Source organism: Arachis stenosperma, chromosome 4 (assembly GCF_014773155.1).
Source record: "Arachis stenosperma cultivar V10309 chromosome 4, arast.V10309.gnm1.PFL2, whole genome shotgun sequence".
NCBI lineage: Eukaryota > Viridiplantae > Streptophyta > Magnoliopsida > Fabales > Fabaceae > Arachis > Arachis stenosperma.
Window position 1 is genome coordinate 77,000,252 of NC_080380.1, and position 12,150 is coordinate 77,012,401.

Genomic DNA, 12,150 nt, shown 5'->3' on the forward strand with positions numbered 1-12,150 from the left:
AGCCAAGTCATTATTTTTAAAATCGAAATCTTTTTAAATTGTTTTTCAAATCATATCTTTTCAATCATATCTTTTTAAAACCATAACTTTTCAATCATATCTTTTTAATCACATTTTTTTCAAAATAGTTTTCAATCATATCCTTTTAATTTCTAATTTCAACATCTTTTTCAAAAAATCACTTGATTTCTTTTCCACTATTGGTTTTCGAAAATCAATTAGTGTTTTTCAAAATGTTTTTAAAATCTTTTACTTTGTTTTCGAAAATTTCTTCCCCTCTTCTCACATCCTTCTATTTATGGACTAACACTATTCCTCAAGGAACAATTCGAACTCCATCTCTTTTGATAAGTTCGAATTCTTCTACTTCTTCCTTCTATTTTTCTTTTCCTTTGACACCTCAAGGAATCTCTATACCGTGACATAGAGGATTCCATATTTTCTTGTTCTCTTCTCTTTCATATGAGCAGGAGCAAAGACAAAAGCATTCTTGTTGAGGCTGACCCTGAACCTGAAAGGACCTTGAAGCGAAAGCTAAGAGAAGCTAAGGCACAACTCTCTATAGAGGATCTAACAGAAAGCTTCAAAGAAGAAGACATGCAGCCGAAAATAACAACAATGCCAACAATGCAAGGAAGGTGCTGGGTGACTTTACTGCACCTACTCCCGACTTCTATGGGAGAAGCATCTCTATCCCTGCCATTGGAGCAAACAACTTTGAGCTTAAGCCTCAATTAGTTTCTCTAATGCAACAGAATTGCAAGTTCCATGGACTTCCATTGGAAGATCCTCATCAGTTTTTAGCTGAGTTCTTGCAAATCTGTGACACTGTCAAGACTAATGGGGTTGACCATGAAGTCTACAGACTTATGCTATTCCCTTTTGCTGTAAGAGACAGAGCTAGGATATGGTTGGATTCACAACCTAAAGAAAGCCTGAACTCTTGGGAAAAGCTAGTCAATGCCTTATTGGCAAAGTTCTTTCCACCTCAAAAATTGAGTAAGCTTAGAGTGGAAGTCCAAACCTTTAGACAGAAGGAAGGAGAATCCCTCTATGAAGCTTGGGAAAGATACAAATAATTGATCAGAAAGTGTCCCTCTGACATGCTTTCTGAATGGAGCATCATAGGTATCTTCTATGATGGTCTGTCTGAACTGTCCAAAATGTCTTTGGATAGCTCTGCTGGAGTATCTCTTCATCTGAAGAAGTCGCCTATAGAAGCTCAAGAACTAATTGAAATGGTTGCAAATAACCAATTCATGTACACTTCTGAAAGGAATCATGTGAACAATGGGACGAATCAGAAGAAAGAGGTTCTTGAGATTGATACTCTAAATGCCATATTAGCTCAGAACAAGATATTGACTCAGCAAGTCAATTTGATTTCTCAAAGTCTGTCTAGAATGCAAAATGCACCAGGCAGTACTAAGGATGCTTCATCTGAAGAAGAAGCTTATTGATGAGCGGATAATTTATACGCTTTTTGGCATTGTTTTTATATAGTTTTTAGTAAGTTTAAGCTACTTTTAGGGATGTTTTCCTTAGTTTTTATGTTAAATTCACATTTCTGGACTTTACTATGAGTTTGTGTGTTTTTCTGTGATTTCAGGAAAATTCTGACTGAAATTGAGGGATTTGAGCAAAACTCTGAAAAAGGCTGACAAAAGGACTACTGATGCTGTTGGATTCTGACCTCCCTGCACTCGAAATGGATTTTCTGGAGCTACAGAACTCCAAATGGCGCGCTCTCAACGGCGTTGGAAAGTAGACATCCAGGGCTTTCCAGCAATATATAATAGTCCATGCTTTATTCGAAGATTGACGACGTAACTTGGCGTTAAACGCCAAGTTCATGCTGCTGTCTGGAGTTAAACGCCAGAAAAACGTCATGATCCGGAGTTGAACGCCCAAAACACGTCATAACTCAAAGTTCAACGCCAAGAAATGCCTCAGCTCGTGGATTGATCAAGCTCAGCCCAAGCACACACCAAGTGGGCCCCGGAAGTGGATTTATGCATCAATTACTTACTCATGTAAACCCTAGTAGCTAGTCTAGTATATATAGGACATTTATCTATTGTATTAGACATCTTTGGTCTCATCTTTGGTCTCATCTTTGATCTGAGTTTTGTTTTATTCTTCATCTTAGGAGATCATTGATCACGTTTAGGGGGCTGGCCATTCGGCCATGCCTGAACCCTTTGCTTATGTATTTTCAACGGTGGAGTTTCTGCACACCATAGATTAAGGGTGTGGAGCTCTGCTGTATCTCAAAGATTAATGAAGTTCTACTTTCTTTTATTCAATTCCTCTTTTATTCTTATTCCAAGATATTCATTCGTACCCAAGAACATGATGAATGTGATGAGTTAGATAACCCTCATTATTATTCTCACTTATGAGCGCGCGTGATTGACAACCACTTCCGTTCTACATGCAAAGAAGCTTGAATGTGTATCTCTTAGATTCCCCAACAGAATCTTCGTGGTATAAGCTAGATGGATGGCGGCATTTATGAGGATCCGGAAAGTCCAACCTTGTCTGTGGTGTTCCGAGTAGGATCCTGGGAATCCGAAAAGTCTACCTTGTCTGTGGTGTCCGAGTAGGATTCCGGTAATAAATGACTGTGACGTGCTTCAAACTTGTAACCTGCTGGGCGTAGTGACAACGCAAAAGAATCAATGGATTCTATTCCAGTAGGGGAGGGAACCAACCGGTGATTGGTCGTACTGTGACAGAGTGCGTGAGCATTAGCTTTCACTGCGAGGATGGGATGTAGCTATCAACCATGGGTGATGCCTCCAGACTGGTTAGCTGTGCGAGTGACAGCCGCATAGGATATTTCCCCGTGAGGATGAAAGTAGCCACAGTTGATGGTGAACCCCTATACAAAGCTTGCCATGGAAAGGAGTAAGAAGGATTGAGTAGAAGGAATAGGAAAGCAGGCGTCCGTGAGCTCTACAGCATCTCCATTCCGCTTATCTGAAATTCCTACCAATGAATCTACATAAGTATTCTATCCCTTTTATTATTCCTTTTTATTTATTATTTGAATCTAATAAAATATCATGTTTAATTTCGCCTGACTGAGATCTACAAGGTGACCATAGCTTGCTTCATACCAACAATCTCTGTGGATTCGACCCTTACTCACGTAAGGTTATTACTTGGACGACCCAGTACACTTGCTGGTTAGTTGAACGGAGTTGTGAAGAAAATAAACAGTGCCCTAAGAGTATATTCATTCAAAATCCAAGAAACATATAATGATGATCACAATTTCGTCCACCAAGTTTTTGGCGCCGTTGCCGGGGATTGTTCGAGTATGGACAACTGACGGTTCATCTTGTTGCTCAGATTAGAGGATTCCTCTTCTTTTCCTGTTTTCTTCTCTTTCATATGAGCAGGAACAGGGATAAAGGCACTCTTGTTGAAATTGATCCAGAACCTGAACGGACTCTGAAGAGAAAATTAAAAGAAGCTTAATTACAACAATCCAGAAACAACCTTTCAGAAACATTAGAACAAGAGGTGATGGCCGAAAATAATAATAATAATGCAAGGAGAATGCTTGGTGACTTCACAAAGCCAACATCCAAGTTTGATGGAAGAAGCATCTCCATTCCTGCCATTGGAGCCAATAACTTTGAGCTTAAGCCTCAACTAGTTGCTTTAATGCAACAAAACTGCAAGTTTTATGGACTTCCATCTGAAGATCCTTATCAGTTTTTAACTGAGTTCTTGCAGATCTGTGAGACTGTAAAGACGAATGGAGTTGATCCTGAAGTCTACAGACTCATGCTTTTCCCTTTTGCTGTAAGAGACAGAGCTAGAGTATGGTTGGATTCCCAACCCAAGGATAGCCTGGACTCATGGGATAAGCTTGTCACTGCATTCTTAGATAAATTCTTTCCTCCTCAAAAGCTGAGCAAGCTGAGAGTGGATGTTCAAACCTTCAAACAAAAAGATGGTGAATCCCTCTATGAAGCTTGGGAAAGATACAAGCAGCTGACCAAGAGATGTCCATCTGACATGTTTTCAGAATGGACCATATTAGATATATTCTATTATGGTCTCTCTGAATTTTCGAAAATGTCATTGGATCATTCTGCAGGTGGATCTATTCACCTGAAGAAAACGCCTGAAGAGGCTCAAGAACTCATTGACATGGTTGCAAACAACCAGTTTATGTACACCTCTGAGAGGAATTCCGTGAATAATGGGGTACCTCAGAAGAAAGGAGTTCTTGAAATTGATGCTCTGAATGCCATATTGGCTCAGAACAAAATGTTGACTCAACAGGTCAACATGATCTCTCAAAATCTGAATGGATTGCAACATGCATCCAATAGTACTAGAGAGGCAGCTTCTGAAGAAGCTTATGATCCTGAGAACCCTGCCATGGCAGAGGTTAATTACTTAGGTGAACCTTATGGAAACACCTATAACTCATCATGGAGAAATCATCTTAATTTCTCCTGGAAGGATCAACAAAAACCTCAACAAGGTTTTAACAATGGTGGACGTAACAGGCTGAATAATAGTAAGCCATATCCATCATCTTCTCAACAACAGACAGAGAATTCTGAACAAAACAATTCTAATTTAGCCAATATAGTCTCTGATCTGTCAAAGGCCACTTTTAGTTTCATGAATGAAACAAGATCCTCCATTAGAAATCTGGAGGCACAAGTAGGCCAGCTGAGTAAGAAAGTCATTGACACTCTTCCCAGTACTCTCCCAAGTAATACAGAAGAGAATCCAAAAGGAGAGTGCAAAGCCATTGATTTGATCAACATGGCCGAATGCACAAGGGAGGAGGAGGACAAAAATCCTAGTGAGGAAGACCTCCTGGGACGTTCCTTAAGCAAGAAGGAGTTTCCTATTAAGGATCCTGAGGAATATGAGGCTCATCTAGAGACCATAGAGATTCCTTTAAATCTCCTTCTGCCATTCATAAGCTCTGAAGAATATTCATCCTCTAAAGAGAATGAAGATGTGACTGGAGAGCAAGTTGCTCAATACTTAGGAGCTATCATGAAACTGAATGCCAAGCTGTTTGGTAATGAGACTTGGGAAAGTGAACCCCCCTTGCTCATTAGTGAACTAGATACTTGGATTCAGAAGACTCTACCTCAAAAGAAACAAGATCCTGGCAAATTCTTAATACCTTGCACCATTGGTACCATGAGCTTTGAAAAAGCTCTATGTGATCTTGGCTCAGGGATAAATCTTATGCCACTCTCTGTAATGGAGAAGCTAGGGATCATTGAGGTACAACCTACCTTGTTCTCATTACAATTGGCAGATAAGTCCATAAGACAAGCTTATGGAATAGTAGAGGACGTGCTAGTAAAGGTAGAAGGCCTTTACATCCCTACTGATTTTATAATCCTAGACACTAGGAAGGAAGATGATGAATGCATCATCCTAGGAAGACCTTTCCTAGCCACAGCAGGAGCTGTGATAGATGTCAACAGAGGTGAGTTAGTCCTTCAATTGAATGGGGACTACCTTGTGTTTCAGGCACATGGCCATCCCTCTGTGACAAAAGAGAGTAAGCATGAAGAGCTTCTCTCAGTTCAGAGTCAAGAAGAGCCCACACAGTCAAACTCTAAGTTTGGTGTTGTGAGGCCACAACCAAACTCTAAGTTTGGTGTTCAAACCCCATATCCAAACTCTAAGTTTGGTGTTGGGACAACTACACACTAAATTGACCTGATCATCATGTGGCTCCATGAGAGCCACTGTCAAGCTATTGACATTAAAGAAGCGCTTGTTGGGAGGCAACCCAATTTTATTTATTTAATTTAATTTTATTTTGTTTCTTTGTTATTTTTGTGCTTAATTAGGTACATGATCATGAGGAGTCACGAAAAAATCAAAAAAATTAAAAACAGAGTCAAAAACAGAAGAAAAAATTTTTCACCCTGGAGGACGCACGGGCTGGCGTTCAACGCCCAGAAGGTGCATCTGGCCGGCGTTCAACGCCAGAACAGAGCACCATTCTGGCGCTGAACGCCAAAAACAAGCTACATCCTGGCGTTTAACGCCAGGATGCGCACACAGAGGACAATCTGGCGCTGAACGCCAGAAACAAGCTTGAAACTGGCGTTCAACGCCAGAAACAAGCATCACATGGGCGTTTAACGCCCAGAACATGCACAAATGGGCGTTTAAACGCCAGGATGATGCATGAAGGCATGTTACATGCCTATATGGTGAAGGAATGGTATTTGTTTTCACCTTAGGATCTGTGGACCCCACAGGATCCTCACCTCAGGATCTGTGGACCTCACAGGATCCCCACCTACCTCGCCCTCTCTCTCTCCATTCATGGTCATCCCTTCTATTTTTCATTCACCACTCACCCTTTCCCATAAACCCCACTCACCTTCAAAATTCAAACTTCTCCTTCCCACCCAATCCCACCCATATAGCCGAGTCCATCTCCCCTCACTCACCTCCATCTTCTTCTTCTTCTTCTCTTCTTTCTTTTCTTGCTCGAGGGCGAGCAATATTTTAAGTTTGGTGTGGTAAAAGCATAGCTTTTTTGCTTTTCCATTACCATTAATGGCACCTAAAGCCAGAGAAACCTCAAAGGGAAGACAAAAAGCTTCCACCTCTGAGTCTTGGGAGATGGAATAACTCATGTAAGCTGGAATAGCTCAGTTGGTTAGAACATGTGGTTGCAAATCAAGAGATCCCTGAGATACCTCAGGGGATAAGTTATCCTCCACACAAACATTGGAAGCAACTAAGGGTGGAAACACTAAAATTATTATGGATCATTCAACAGAAGCAAGGAAGAGACATAAAAAAAGCTCAAAGAGCACCATTGGACCTTCAAGAAGGTGCCACCTTCACTCAGGTGGATTCATTCCTTGTTCTTTATTTCTTTCTGTTTTCGGTTTTTAATATTGTGTTTATCTATGTTTTGTGTCTTTATTTCATGATCATTAGTATGTAACCATGCCTTAAAGCTATGAATAAAATCCATTAATCCTTCACCTCTCTTAAAAGAAAAAATGTTTTAATTCAAAAGAACAAGAAGTACATAATTTTCGAAATTATTAGTGAATTTAGTTTAATCATATTGATGTGGTGACAATGCTTTTGTTTTCTGAATGAATGAATGAACAGTGCATATGTCTTTTGATCTTGTTGTTTATGAGTGTTAAAATTGTTGGCTCTTGAAAGAATGATGAACAAAGAGAAATGTTATTGAGGATCTGAAAAATCATGAAATTGATTCTTGAAGCAAGAAAAAGCAGTGAAAAAGAAGAAGCATTCAAAAAAAAATGGAGCTAAATAGAGTATATAGAAAAAGAAGGAGCAGTAGAAAAAGCCAATAGCCCTTAAAACCAAAAGGCAAGGGTAAAAAGGATCCAAGGCTTTGAGCATCAATGGATAGGAGGGCCCAAGGAAATAAAATCCAGGCCTAAGCGGCTAAATCAAGCTGTCCCTAACCATGTGCTTGTGTCATGAAGGTCCAAGTGAAAAGCTTGAGACTGAGTGGTTAAAGTCGTGATCCAAAGCAAAAGAGTGTGCTTAAGAGCTCTGGACACCACTAACTGGGGACTCTAGCAAAGCTGAGTCACAATCTGAAAAGGTTCACCCAGTTATGTGTCTGTGGCATTTATGTATCCGGTGGTAATACTGGAAAACAAAGTGCTTAGGGCCACGGCCAAGACTCATAAGTAGCTGTGTTCAAGAATCAACATGCTTAACTAGGAAAGTCAATAACACTATCCGAAATTCTAAGTTCCTAGAGAAGCCAATCATTCATAAACTACAAAGGAAAAAGTGAGATGCCAAAACTGTTCAGAAGCAAAAAGCTACAAGTCCCGCTCATTTAATTAAATTAATATTCATTGATATTTTGGACTTTATAGTATATTCTCTTCTTTTTATCCTATTTGATTTTCAGTTGCTTGGGGACAAGCAACAATTTAAGTTTGGTGTTGTGATGAGCGGATAATTTATACGCTTTTTGGCATTGTTTTTATATAGTTTTTAGTAAGTTTAAGCTACTTTTAGGGATGTTTTCCTTAGTTTTTATGTTAAATTCACATTTCTGGACTTTACTATGAGTTTGTGTGTTTTTCTGTGATTTCAGGAAAATTCTGACTGAAATTGAGGGATTTGAGCAAAACTCTGAAAAAGGCTGACAAAAGGACTACTGATGCTGTTGGATTCTGACCTCCCTGCACTCGAAATGGATTTTCTGGAGCTACAGAACTCCAAATGGCGCGCTCTCAACGGCGTTGGAAAGTAGACATCCAGGGCTTTCCAGAAATATATAATAGTACATGCTTTATTCGAAGATTGACGACGTAACTTGGCGTTAAACGCCAAGTTCATGCTGCTGTCTGGAGTTAAACGCCAGAAAAACGTCATGATCCGGAGTTGAACGCCCAAAACACGTCATAACTCAAAGTTCAACGCCAAGAAATGCCTCAGCTCGTGGATTGATCAAGCTCAGCCCAAGCACACACCAAGTGGGCCCCGGAAGTGGATTTATGCATCAATTACTTACTCATGTAAACCCTAGTAGCTAGTCTAGTATATATAGGACATTTATCTATTGTATTAGACATCTTTGGTCTCATCTTTGGTCTCATCTTTGATCTGAGTTTTGTTTTATTCTTCATCTTAGGAGATCATTGATCACGTTTAGGGGGCTGGCCATTCGGCCATGTCTGAATCCTTTGCTTATGTATTTTCAACGGTGGAGTTTCTGCACACCATAGATTAAGGGTGTGGAGCTTTGCTGTACCTCAAAGATTAATGAAGTTCTACTTTCTTTTATTCAATTCCTCTTTTATTCTTATTCCAAGATATTCATTCGTACCCAAGAACATGATGAATGTGATGAGTTAGATAACCCTCATTATTATTCTCACTTATGAGCGCGCGTGATTGACAACCACTTCCGTTCTACATGCAAAGAAGCTTGAATGTGTATCTCTTAGATTCCCTAACAGAATCTTCGTGGTATAAGCTAGATGGATGGCGGCATTTATGAGGATCCGGAAAGTCCAACCTTGTCTGTGGTGTTCCGAGTAGGATCCTGGGAATCCGGAAAGTCTACCTTGTCTGTGGTGTCCGAGTAGGATTCCGGTAATAAATGACTGTGACGTGCTTCAAACTTGTAACCTGCTGGGCGTAGTGACAACGCAAAAGAATCAATGGATTCTATTCCAGTAGGGGAGGGAACCAACCGGTGATTGGCCGTACTGTGACAGAGTGCGTGAGCATTAGCTTTCACTGCGAGGATGGATGTAGCTATCAACCATGGGTGATGCCTCCAGACTGGTTAGCTGTGCGAGTGACAGCCGCATAGGATATTTCCCCGTGAGGATGAAAGTAGCCACAGTTGATGGTGAACCCCTATACAAAGCTTGCCATGGAAAGGAGTAAGAAGGATTGAGTAGAAGGAATAGGAAAGCAGGCGTCCGTGAGCTCTACAGCATCTCCATTCCGCTTATCTGAAATTCCTACCAATGAATCTACATAAGTATTCTATCCCTTTTATTATTCCTTTTTATTTATTATTTGAATCTAATAAAATATCATGTTTAATTTCGCCTGACTGAGATCTACAAGGTGACCATAGCTTGCTTCATACCAACAATCTCTGTGGATTCGACCCTTACTCACGTAAGGTTATTACTTGGACGACCCAGTACACTTGCTGGTTAGTTGAACGGAGTTGTGAAGAAAATAAACAGTGCCCTAAGAGTATATTCATTCAAAATCCAAGAAACATATAATGATGATCACAATTTCGTCCACCACTTATGATCCTGAGAACCCTTCAATGGAAGAGGTGAATTACATGGGAGAACCCTATGGAAACACCTATAATTCTTCATAGAGAAATCATCCAAATCTCTCATGGAAGGATCAACAGAGACCTCAACAAGGTTTCAACAATAATAATGGTGGAAGAAACAGGTTTAGCAATGGCAAGCCTTTTCCATCATCTTCTCAGCAACAGACAGAGAATTCTAAGCAGAGCCACTCTGACTTAGCAACCATTGTCTCTAATCTAATCAAAACCACTCAAAGTTTCATGACTGAAACAAGGTCTTCCATTAGAAACTTGGAGGCACAAGTGGGTCAGCTGAGCAAGAAAATTACTGAACTCCCTCCTAGTACTCTCCCAAGCAATACAGAAGAAAATCCTAAAGGAGAGTGCAAGGCCATCAACATGGCCGAATTTGGAGAGGAGGGAGAGGCAGTGAACGCCACTGAGGAAGACCTCAATGGACGTCCACTGGCCTCCAATTAGTTCCCCAAGGAGGAACCATGGGAATCTGAGGCTCAGACTGAGACCATAGAGATTCCATTGGATTTACTTCTGCCATTCATGAGCTCTGATGAGTATTCTTCCTCTGAAGAGGACGAATATGTCACTGAAGAGCAAGTTGCTAAATACCTTGGAGCAATCATGAAGCTAAATGACAAGTTATTTGGTAATGAGACTTGGGAGAACGAACCTCCTTTGCTCAACAAAAGAACTGGATGACTTGTCTAGGCAGAAATTACCTCAAAAGAGACAGGATCTTGGGAAGTTTTCAATACCTTGTACCATAGGCACCATGACCTTTAAGAAAGCTCTGTGTGACCTAGGGTCAAGTGTAAACCTCATGCCTCTCTCTGTAATGGAGAAACTAGGGATCTTTGAGGTGCAAGCTGTAAGAATCTCACTAGAGATGGCAGACAATTCAAGAAAACAAGCTTATGGACTTGTAGAGGATGTTCTGGTAAAGATTGAAGACCATTATATCCCTGCTGATTTCATAGTCCTAGAGACTGGGAAGTGCATGGATGAATCCATCATCCTTGGCAGACCCTTCCTAGCCACAGCAAAGGCTGTGATTGATATGGATAGAGAAGAATTGATCATTCAAGTGAATGAAGAATCCTTTGTGTTTAAGGCTCAAGGATATCCCTCTGTCACCATGGAGAGGAAGCATGAATGGCTTCTCTCAAAACAGAGTCAAACAGAGCCCCCACAGTCAAACTCTAAGTTTGGTGTTGGGAGGCCACAACCAAATTCTAAGTTTGGTGTTGAACCCCCACATTCAAACTCTAAGTTTGGTGTTGGGAGGTTCCAACATTGCTCTGACTATCTGTGAGGCTCCATGAGAGCCCTCTGTCAAGCTACTGACATTAAAGAAGCACTTGTTGGGAAGCAACCCAATGTTATATTTTATCTATTTTCCTTTGTCATTTTATGTTTTCTGTAGGTTGATGATCATGGGAAGTCACAAAATCAATTGAAAAAGCAAAAACAGAATGAAAAACAGAAAGAAAAATAGCACACCATGGAGGAAGAACCTGCTGGCGTTTAAACGCCAGTAAGGGCAGCAAATGGGCGTTTAACGCCTAGTCTGGCACCATTTTGGGCGTTTAACGCCAGAAAGGGGCACCAGACTGGCGTTAAACGCCAGGAAAGGGCAAGAAGTTGGCGTTAAACGCCAAAAAGGGGCACTAGCCCGGCGTTTAACTCCAGAATTGGCATAGAGAGCATTTTTGCTCGCCACTTGGTGCAGGGATGACTTTTCCTTGACACCTCAGGATCTGTGGACCCCACAGGATCCCCACCTACCCCACCACCCTCTCTCTTCTTCTTCACCCATTCACCAATCACCTCAACACCTCTTCCCAAAAAACCCTTCACCTATCAAATCCCATCTTTCTCTTCACCATTCACATCCATCCTTCATAAAACCCCACCTACCTCACCATTCAAATTTAAACCACTTTCCCTCACAAACCCACACTCCCATAACCGAACCCTACCCCTCTCTCCACTCCTATATAAACCCATCTTCACTCCCTCATTTTCACACACCCTAAACACTACTTCTCCCCCTTTGGCCGAACCCCAAAGCCATCTCCATCTCCTCTATTTCTTCTTCTTCTACTCTCTTCTTTCTTCTTTTGCTCGAGGACGAGCAAACCTTCTAAGTTTGGTGTGGTAAAATCATTGCTTTTTGTTTTTCCATAACCATTTATGGCATCCAAGGCCGGAGAAACCTCTAGAAAGAGGAAAGGGAAGGCAAAAGCTTTCACCTCCGAGTCATGGGAGATGGAGAGATTCATCTCAAGGGTGCATCAAGACCACTTCTATGAAGT

The 12,150-nt window shown here is 40.9% G+C and overlaps 1 non-coding gene across 1 annotated transcript; it reads right to left on the minus strand.

Annotated features, from left to right (window-relative positions):
* Positions 1 to 1,001: 1,001 nt before the first annotated feature.
* LOC130978416 (small nucleolar RNA R71) lies at positions 1,002 to 1,109 on the minus strand. The gene has a single exon (XR_009086061.1). It is a non-coding gene; the product is annotated as a small nucleolar RNA R71 (small nucleolar RNA).
* Between the last annotated feature and the right edge of the window lie 11,041 nt (positions 1,110 to 12,150).